The 11538-nt window shown below is 36.5% G+C and overlaps 1 pseudogene; it reads left to right on the top strand.

The window, feature by feature from the left end:
- The first annotated feature begins 6035 nt into the window (after nucleotides 1-6035).
- Nucleotides 6036-6641, top strand: LOC118636608 (annotated as a pseudogene).
- The last annotated feature ends 4897 nt before the right edge of the window (nucleotides 6642-11538 follow it).

The following is an 11538-nucleotide window of genomic DNA, read 5'->3' as shown; positions in this document are numbered from 1 at the left end:
TACACCACTGAAACAAAATGAAAGATAAAAATCATATTATTATATCAATAGAAGCTGAAAAGCATTCGACAAAATCCAGCACCCCTTTCTGATAAAAACGCTCAGCAATGTGTGAATAGAGGGATCATATCTCAACATTATAAAGGCCATATATAAAACACATAGAGCAAACATCATGCTCAGTGGGCAAAAACGAAAAGCATTTCCCTTCAGGTCAGGAACAAGACAGGAATGCCCACTATCGCCACTCTTATTTAACATAGTACTGGAAGTCTTAGCCACAGAAATGAGACATGAAGAAAAAATAAAAAGGATCCAAATTGGAAAGGAGGATGTGAAACCGTCATTATTTGCAGATGACATGATATCATATATAGAAAACCCTAAAGACTCCCTTAAAAATCTACTAGATTTAGTAAATAAATTTGGAAAAGTATCAGGATACAAAATTAATGTCAAGAAATCGACAGCATTCTTATACACCAATGATGAAGTCCCAGAAAGAGAAACTGAAAAAACAATCCCATTTATCATCGTGGCAAAAAAATTAAGATACGTAGGATAAACTTTACCAAAGAAGAAATGTACCTATTTGTACAAAACTACAGATCATTGAAAAAAGAAATAGAGGAAGATATAAAAATGTGAAAGCACATACCTTGTTCATGGATTGAAAGAATCAACATCATTAAAATGTCCATACTACCCAAAGCAATCTATAGAATCAATGCAATCCCCATCAAAATACCAATGACATATTTCACAGAACTAGAACAAATACTTCAAAAGTTTATATGGAACCAAAAAAATAGCCCAAATAGCCACAGCAATCTTAAAAAAGGACAAAGTAGGTGGGAGCACAGTACCGGATATCAGGATATATTACAAAGCTACTGTAATCAAAACAGCCTGCTTGTGGCACAAGAGCAGGCTTATAGAGCAGTGAAGCAGAACAGAGAACCCAGAAATGGACCCAAGACATTATGCTCAACTAATATTTGACAAAGGGGGCAAAAGCATACAATGGAGTAAGACAGCCTCTTTAATAAATGGTGGGAAAATTAGACAGCTACATGCAAAAAAATTAAACTAGACCTTCAACTTACACCATACAAAAGAATAAACTCGAAATGGATAAAATACTTAAATGTGACTCATGAATCCATAAAAATCCTAGAAGGAAATTCAGGCAACAAAATTTCGGACATTATACACAATAGAATTTTTACTGATACAACACCTAAGGCAACAGAAACAAAGGAAAAAATGAACACATGGTACTACATCAAACTAAAAAGCTTCTGCACAACAAAAGATACAATCATAAAAATGGAAAGGCAACCCACTGTATGGGAGAGCATAATTGCCAATGATACATCAGATAAGGGGTTAATTTTCAATATATATGGAGTGTACTCATACAATTCAACAAAAGAAAGACCACAAACTCAATTATAAAATGGGCAGAAGAACTAAATAGACACCTTTCCAAACAGAACATACAAATGGCCAAGAGACATATGAAGAAAAGCTCAACATCACTAATCATCAGAGAGATGCAAATTAAAACAATAATGAGGTATCACCTCACACCTTCCTGAATGGCTGCCATCAACATATCATCAAACAACAAGTGTTGGCCAGGGTGTGGAGAAAAGGGGACTCCAGTACACTGGTGGTGGGAATGCAGACTAGTGCAGCCACTATGGAAAACAATATGGTGTTACCTCAAAAAATTAAAAATTGAACTTCCATTTGACCCAGTGATCGCACTTCTAGGAATATACCACAAGAAGCCTGAAACACCAATCGGAAAGATTATTATGTACCCCCATGTTTGTAGTAGCACTATTTACAATAGCTAAGATCTGGAATCAGCCCAAATGTCCATCCGTAGACAAATGGATAAAAAAGCAGTGGTACATATACACAATGGAGTACTAAGCAGCTATAAGAAAGAAAGATTTCTTATCCTTTAAGATGACATGGAGGGACCTGGAAAGTATTATCCTAAGTGAAACACGCCAAACAGAGAAAGACAAGAATCATATGATCTCACTTATTTGTGGAATATAATGAACATAACAGTCTGAGGAATGGTGCAGTCGCAGAGACGTGGAATTGGGGTACAGACTGACAATCCCCAGAAGAGGGGGTGGTGGGGGATAGATAATCTACAGAACTTATATGCATGTATGCAAGAACAATAGACATGGACAACAAAGTTGGGGACAGGGTGGGGTGGGAGGGGGAGGGGGGAATCAGTGGGGGAAAAAGAGAAACAACTGTAACAAAAATAAATAAATTAATTTTAAAAAATTAAAAATTGAACTTCCATTTGATCCAGTGATCCCACTTCTAGGAATATACCCTAAGAAGCCTGAAACACCAATCTGAAAGAATATATGTATCCCTATGTTCATAGTAGCACAATTTACAATAGCTAAGATCTGGAAACAGCCCAACTGTCCATCAGTAGACAAATGGATAAAAAAGATGTGGCATATATACACAATGGTGTACTATGCAGCTCTAAGAAAGAAAGATCTCTTGTCCTTTGAGATGACATGGAGGGACTTGGAGAGTATTATCCTAAAAGAAACAAGCCGAGCAGAGAAAGACAAATATCACATGATCTCACTTATTTGTGGAATATAATGAACATAACAGTCTGAAGAATGGAGTAGACCCAGAGACGTGGACATAGGGTACAGACTGACAACACTCAGAAGAGGGGGTGTTGGGGGGAGGGAAGAGATAAACCACAAAACTTATATGTATGTACACATTATCCATGGACATGGACAACAAAGCTGTGTACAAGGTGGAAGGGATGGGGAGGAGGATGTCAATAGGGAAAAAAAGAGAAACATCTGTAACAAAAATAAATTAATAAAAAATTAAAAAGAAGTTTAAAATAATAATTGGGAAATCTGAGTGACAATATATGAGAGTTCTTTGTATTATTCTTCCAACCTTCCTTTCCGTTTGTAATTATTTACAAATTAAAAATTAGAAAAAAAATGTTTGGTATACATTGCAAAATATTACATTAAGAAGTGAGTTGTCTAATTAATTAAACTTGTCTACTTTAAACACTATCATCATTAGCTCATTAACTACTTTGAGTGATAAGAGGATAAGCATTTATAACTTAAAGGAGCTTAATAGAATAATGAGTCAATGTAAAATTGTTGTTCCCCTTTTGACCAATACTTAATCATATAGAACTTCTCCAAGAACCCTTCTAGAGTGTAAAGTGAGTTTTGCGTATTTATACAAATAATCCATATTAATTAGCCCTGTACTAGAGATTTATTAAGTGAACAATGGAGGCAGTATAATATATTAATAAAAAATGGAAAACGTGATTGTAACAGTAACATCAGCATTTATTTTCAATGTTCAGTGACAAGAGTCTTAAAAATTAAGTCAAGTAATCTCTGTTAAATACATAAATCAATTTCAAAGACTGCCAAGAAGTCTCAAGTACCCCAAAGAAAAGGACTACAAGATAACAACTGGTGATTTTGTGACTATTGTCATTATGCTCATCATTCATTTTCTAAAGAACACAATTGCATGACATCTGTCATGTGTAGGAGTGGAATGGAGCAAAAAGGACAAGAATATTCTCTTTAGGGATTTCTCTTTTAATTATAGAAGCAAAAACCTAAAATGGGACCATATATCAACCCTTGGTAAAATGCCAGATTTGTAAAGATACTGAGGATATAAAAGCTGGACGGGCCCTGGCCAGTTTGGCTCAGCAGTTAGAGTGTCGGCCTGCGGTCCAGAGAGACCCAGGTTCGGTTCCCGCTAAGGGTACGTACTTCGGTTGCAGTTTGTCCCCGGTCCTGGTTGGTCGTGCGGGTGGCAGCCACTCAATGTGTCCCTTCACATCGATATTTCTCACTCTCTCTCCCTCCCACTCTATCTGTACAAAAAATGGAAAAATATCCTTGGGTGAGGATAAAAAAAATAAATAAATAAATAAAAAATAAAAGCAGGACGGGTCCCACCTAAGAGATTATGTCTGCTACAAAACCTTGATTTTACAGAAACTGGTCAGTGGAAGAGCTAGGGCTTCAAATGTAGTCCTTCCCAAATCCAAGTCTAGCTTTTTCTTCTATTTTGTCACTCTACCTTTCTGATGCATATAAATTATTTTCACAAATCAGAAGTTTTATTAAGAAACCTGTGGCACCTATGGAAAAACTTTACCTTTCCATGCCATGTACAGAAGCTGGCATACCTACTAAGCAGTGACAGTTAACATGAGCCTTGTTCTTAGGAAAAAGTGTTTATGCAGCTTCTTTTCCACTTCACTGATTGTTTATTCCCAAAGTCTCAATAAACAAAACTAAACAGAACTACCACTCATTTCAGGATTCAAGTTGGAAGGACTATTACCAATGAGCAACATCAGCAGAAACCCAGGATCCTCTTTGAAGACATCACTTATCCAAGCCATATTACAAAGAAAATCAGTCTTTTGTATAGTAGAAAAATCTCTGTGAGAAATATGCAGAGGAATCATTTCATTTCTTTGCATCTGCCCTCCTGGTGGGAGGTATCGGGCCTTGGTTAGCCCAAAAAGCTATAGGAAGCATATTACAGAGAGTTTAATTTGTTCAAAGAAAATCAGAATCAACTAATCAGAAGGAAGGAAGAAATGCATTAAACAGTTTTATTCATGCAGAAAATCTGCCAGCATGAACATTTCAAATTACCTGGACACACCTAATTCATTTGCATTTGCTCAGGCGAAATGCATTCTGCCCTACAAAACTATGAACGTTTCATAATTCCATTTGAACAAATAACAAAAGGAAATTGACAGCTTAGAACCACCTACCACACTTGGGGGCTATAGCCTTTTCCTAGGAATTTCTAACAGAAGCAGAAATTCTCTTCTTGACTAGAGGTGGAGAGAGAAAATTTCAAATCTCTGTAAAGCAAAAGGTTGAAAAAGAATTCCTCTTCACCCCCCCCCCACAAAGGAGGTGGGACCTTTACTGGCAGGAGGCTAATAGCATTCTTTTGTTAGAAATTAACATTAAATAAGGCAGGAGAAATGGATGTCCATCAACAGAGTTAAAAGGAATTAAGTATGTTTTAAGAACAAAACGTTTACTTCTTTAAATTAAGGGAGTTGAGAATACTGGAGTTGAGAAACAGCTGGAAATGCAATTTCTTTCCCAGAGTAAGAAACTCCAAATTATTCAACGTAATTATGTTTCAGTATAATTTTATTATTTCAGATTGAATGTCTATAATCATTCTAATTAATTAACCCTATAGACAATACTTAAACATATATATTTATGTTTTATGTTAACTTTTTCAATTCAGCTTATCCATAAAATAGCACAATGTTTTATTTTTATATTTACTCCTGGAAAAGCTTTCTAATGTAACATTAAAGCATATGCTATTAGCCAATTAGATCTACCTTTAATTATTTTAAAGTTGCAGTATGCTTTCTATTACCTTACTTCAGTACATCACACTTTTCCATTCCATTTTGCAAAAGTAACTATGTTATAATTACTAGTTGTGATTAATACTCTGGATTTTGACAGTGGAAAAAAATATAAATGACTGTTAGAAAACTTCTCATAAGTTCCTTTCTATTTCAGATATAAAACATTAATTGAAATCCAAAAGAACTATAATATAACATGAGATATATCTAACTTTGATCTATTTAATAGATAATACATGAGATTTATCCAACTTTGCTCTAATTTAAAGAATAATATATATAGATTTATAATCAGAAAGAGAAGTTATTATTTGTTGTCAAAACAAGATGGATATGAAGTAAAAACAGATTAGATAGATAAATAGATAGATATATACATAGATTTCCTTAAAGTATATGATTTGCCACATGGTACTTACTGAAACATTTTGTTGTTTTGTCTAAAATGCCTTATTTGTGTGAATATGGGATCAAATTTCTAACTAAATTGACCATCTTAGATCTGCCTATAAAGATACAGGTTAAAATAATCAAAACTAGTCATACCAAACAGAAGGTGCCAGGAAAGGCCATATTCAGTTGGATCCCGGCAGCAGGTGTAGCATCTATCATTTTCGGGCTCTTCTTGCTATCTCCTTTTCACTTCTGGAAACATGGTTTCTGGTGTGGCTGTCTCTGATGGTGTCATCAAAGGGTTCAAAGACACGAAGGTATATAAATCCTTGACACCAGAGGAGGTGAAGAAGTGCAAGAAGGCAGTGTTGTTCTGCCTGAGTGAAGACAAAGAGAATATCATTCTAGAGGAGGGCAAGGAGAACGTTGTAGGTGATGTGGACCAGACAGTAGATGACAACTACACCATCTTCGTCAAGATGCTGCCAGACAAAGATTGCCAATACACCCTGTATCATACAACCTATGAAACCAAGGAGAGCCAGAAAGTGGATCTAGTGTTTATCTTCTGGGATTCTGAGTTTGTACCCCTTAAGGGAAAAGTGGTCTATGACAGCTTCAAGGATGCCATTAAGTAGAAGCTGATGGGATCAAGTATGAATTACAAGTAAATTGCTATGAGGAGGTCAAGGACTGCACAACTCTGGCAGAGATGCTGATGGGCAATGCTGTCATCTCCCTGGAAGGCAAGACTTTGTGAGCCCCCTGCCTGGAGCAGCTGGCAATCCCAGTCCTGTCTATAGGGGTTAAGGCAGCCCCATTCTGTCAGACAAGAGGGGCAGGGGAAATCCCAGCAGGGAAAGGGGAATCCATTCACCCAGTTGCCACACAGCCCCAACCCATGGAACTTCCTTCTCCCTCCACCCCTGATGATTCTGGCCTTCCCAAACCACTTCTGATCTTCTGATTCCTCTTGGGTTGAAGTAGACCAAGTACTCCCCACCCCAGGCACCACAGTTTGAGGGAGGGTCTGTATTTTTTAATGGGACGACAACATTACACCTGTTCCTCCCCTTTCCCATGCTGCCAACTTCTAACTGTATTAGTGACTCTGGGCTTGTCTGTCTAGTTCTCTGTAAAAATAGAAATTTTGTAGAGATTACTCCTCCTCATGCCATCTGGATCCCCTCCCCATTTCCATATGATTGTGAACATTCATTGAAGCAGAACCAGTAAGGGTACTTCAATTTTATAAAAAAGAAAAACACAATAATAAAAAAGGCTCACTTTAAAAATAACATCAAGGCTAACCTATCAATACAAATGCAGGACATTTTGATTGGACGAAAAAGACTAATAGAAGAGATGTTTGGTAGAAAGTAGGTATATATATTTCTTTCTTTTTTTAAATATATTTATTTGTCATTAATTAATTTTTGTTAAAGATGTTTCTCCTTTTCCCCCCACTGATTCCCCCTCTCCTTCCCTCCCTGCCCTGTCCCCAGTTTGTTGTCCATGTCCACTGTGCATGCATATAAGTTCTGTGGTTTATCTATCCCGCACCACTCCCTCTTCTAGGGATTGTCAGTCTGTACCCCACTTACACGTCTCTGGGAAAACTCCATTCCTCACACTGTTATGTTCATTATATTCCACTAATAAGTGAGATCATATGAAACTTGTCATTCTCTGTTTGGCTTGTTTCACTTAGGATGATACTTTCCAGGTCCCTCCATATAGTCTCAAAGAATAAGAGATCTTTCTTTCTTATAGCTGCATAGTACTCCATTGTGTAAATGTACCACAACTTTTTTATCTATTTGTCTACTGATGGACAGTTGGGCTATTTCCAGATCTTAGCTATTGTAAATAGTACTGCTACAAACATGGGGGTACATATATTCTTTCTGATTGGTGTTTCAGGCTTCTTAGGGTATATTCCTAGAAGTGGAATCACTGGGACAAATGGAAGTTCAATTTTTAAATTTTGAGGTAACAACATATTGGTTTCCATAGTGGCTGCACCAGTCTGCATTCCCACCAGCAGTGCACTAGAGTCCCCTTTTCTCCACACCCACGCCAACACTTGTTGTTTGATGATTTGTTTATGGCAGCCATTCTGACAGGTATGAGGTGATACCTCATTATTGTTTTAATTTGCATCTCTCTCATGATTAGTGATGATGAGCATTTCTTCATATGTCTCTTGGCCATTTGTATGTCCTGTTTGGAGAGGTGTCTATTTAGTTCTTCTGCCCATTTTGTCATTGGGTTCTTTGTCTTCCTTTTGTGGAGTTTTATAAGCACTCTATATACACTGCAAAATAACCCCTTATCTGATATATCATTGGCAATTGTGCTCTCCCATACAGTAGGTAGCCTTTCCATTTTGATGATTGTATCTTTCGCTGTGCAGAAGCTTTTCAGTTTGATGTAGTCCCATGTGTTCATTTTCTCCTTTGTTTCTATTGCCTTAGGTGATGTGTCAGTAAAAATTCTGCTGCGTATGATGTCCGAAATTTTGTTGCCTACAGTCTCTTCGAGAATTTTTATGGATTCATGAGTTACATTTAAGTCTTTTATCCATTTTGCGTTTAGTCTCGTGTAGGGTGTAAGTTGATGGTCTAGTTTCATGTTTCTGCCAGTAGCTGCCCAATTCTCCCAGTACCATTTATTAAAGAGGCTGTCCTTACTCCACTATATGCTTTTGCCAGCTTTGTCAAATATTAATGGAGCATAGTGCCTTGGGTCCATTTCTGGTTTCTCTGTTCTGTTCCACTGGTCTATATGCCTGTTCTTGTGCCAATACCAGGCAGTTTTGATTACAGTGGTTTTGTTGTGTAACCTGAAATCTAGTATTGTGATTCCTCAAACTTTGTTCTTCCTTTTCAATACAGCTGTGGCTATTCGAGGCCTTTTGTGGTTCCATATGAACTTGTGAAATAATTGTTCTAATTATGTAAAGTATGCCGTTGGTATTTTGATGGGGATTGCGTTGAATCTATAGATTTCTTTGAGTAATATGGACATTATAATGATGTTAATTCTCCCAATCCATGAACAGGGTATGTGCTTCCACTTTTTTATCTTCCTCTATTTATTTTTTTCAATGACCTGTAGTTTTCTGCGAACAGGTCCTTTATTTCTTTGGTTAAGTTTATTCCTAGGTATCTTAATTTTTTTGCCACAATGGTAAATGGCATTGTTTTCTTAGTTTCTCTTTCTGTGAGTTCATCATTGGTGTATATGAATGTATGCCATTCATTTCTTGACGTTAATTTTGTATCCTGCTACTTTGAAAATTCATTTATTAAGTCTAGTAAACTTTTGATGGAGTCTTTGGGATTTTCTATGTATAGTATCATGTCATTTGCAAATAATAACAATTTCACTTCCTCCTTTCCACTTTGGATCCCCCCCCCCTTTTTTTTTGTCCTGTCTGATTACTGTGGCTAAGACTTCTAGTACTATGTAAAATAGGAGTGGCAAAAGTGGGTATCCTTGTCTTGTTCCTGTTCTTAAGGGAAATGCTTTCAATTTTTGCCCATTGAGTATGATGTTGGCTGTAGGTCTTTTATATATGGCCTTTATTATGTCTAGATATGATCCCTCTATTCCCACACTGCTGAGCATTTTTATCAGAAATGGATGCTGGATTTGTCAAATGATTTTTCAGCATCTATTGATATGATCATGTGGTTTTTATTCTTCATTTTATTTATTGATTTGCAAATATTGAACCAGCCTTGCATCCCTGGGATGAATCCAACTTGGTCATGGTGGATAATTTTTTTGGTGTATTGCTGGATCCGATTTGCTAGTATTTTGCTCAGGATTTGGGCATCTATGTTCATCAGGGATATTGGCCTATAGTTTTACTTATTTGTTGTGTCTTTTTCTGGTTTTGGAATTAGGATTATGCTGGCTTCATAAAACGAGTTTAGAAGTCTTCCTTCTTCTTGAATTTTTTGAAATAGTTTGAAGAGAATGGGTTTAGGTCTTCTTTGAGTGTTCGGTAAAACTCACTTGTGAAGCCATCCGGGCCTGGGCTTTTGTTTGCTGAGAGAGTTTTGATTACATCTTCAATTACTTCTATTGTTATTGGTCTGATCAAGTTTTCTATCTCTTCCTGATCCAGTTTTGGGAGACTATGTGTTTCTAGAAATTTGTGCATTTCACTTAGATTGTCGAATTTGTTGCCATATAATTGTTCACAGTAGTTGTTAACGATCTTTTGAATTTCTGTGGTGTCAGTTGTTACCTCTCCTCTTTCATTTCAGATTTCGTGTATTTGGGTTCTCACTCTTTGTTCCTTGGTGAGTCCAGCTAAGGGTCCATCAATGTTGTTTATCTTTTCGAAAAACCAGCTCTTTGTTTTATTGATCCTTTGAATTGTTTTTTGGTCTCTATGTAATTTATTTCTGCTCTGATCTTTACTATTTTCTTCCTTCTACTTGCTTTGTGGTTTTCTTTTTGTTTGCTCTTTATTTCTTTAAGTTGTGAGGTTAGATAGTCTATTAGAGATTTTTCTTCTTTTTTGAGGTAGGCCTGTAGTGCTATGAACTTTCCTCTCAGAACTGCTTTCGCTGCATCCCATAGATTTTGTGTTGTGTCTTCATTTTCATTGGTTTCCAGGAAGTTTTTGATTTCTTCCTTGATCTCCTCAGTGTCCCATTCATTTTTTAATAACATCTATTTAGCTTCCATGTGTTCAAATGTCTTTGTATATTCTTCTTGCAATTGATTTCTGGTTTCATGAGAAGATGCTTGAACTTGTAGAGACTTTGTGCCCTAACATGTGGTCTATCTTTGAGAATGTCCCATGTGCACTTGAGAAGAATGTGAATTCTGTAGTTTTGGGGTGTGATTCTCTGCAGATATCTATTTAATCCATTTGGTCTAGTGCTTCATTTAAAGTCTCTGTTTCCTTGCTAATTTTTTTTTCTAGGGGATCTATCCAGTGATGTCAGCAGGGTGTTGAATTGCCCTGCTATGATTGTATTGCTATCGATTTCTCCTATGAAGTCCTCCAGAAGATTTTTTATATATTTTGGTGCTCCTATGTTGGGTGCATATATGTTTATCAAGGTTATATCTTCCTGTTGGATAGATCCTTTCAATATTATGTAGTGGCCTTCTCTGTCTCTAGTTATGGCCTTCATTTTAAAGTCTATTTTATGTGATAAGAGTATTGCTACCCCAGCTTGATTTTCCTTTCTGTTTGCTTGGAAGATTTTTTTCCATCCCTTCACTTTCAATCTATGTGAGTCTTTTGTTGTGAGGTGGGTCTTTTGTAAACAACATACAGATGACTCATGCTTTCTTATCCAATCAGCTACTCTGTGTCTTTTTATGGGAGCATTCAATCCATTTACATTTAAGGTGATTATTGATATGTACTGATTTATTGTCATTTTTGTTTAGTGTGATTCTATTTTTCTTCCCATTTCTCATGCTAATTACAGCAGTCCTTTTAACATTTCTTGCAGTGCTAGTTTCATGCTAATGTATTCCCTTAGCCTTTTTTTTTTTTTTTTTGTCTGGGAAGCTCCTTATTTGACCTTCCATTTTTAATGATAGCCTTTCTGGGTAGTGTAGTCTTGGATTCAGATTCTTGTTTTTCATGACCTTGATTACCTCATGCCATTCCCTTCTGT

This window comes from Molossus molossus, unplaced genomic scaffold, assembly GCF_014108415.1.
Source record: "Molossus molossus isolate mMolMol1 unplaced genomic scaffold, mMolMol1.p scaffold_m16_p_2, whole genome shotgun sequence".
Taxonomy (NCBI): domain Eukaryota; kingdom Metazoa; phylum Chordata; class Mammalia; order Chiroptera; family Molossidae; genus Molossus; species Molossus molossus.
This window is presented reverse-complemented; position numbering and strand designations above follow the sequence as displayed.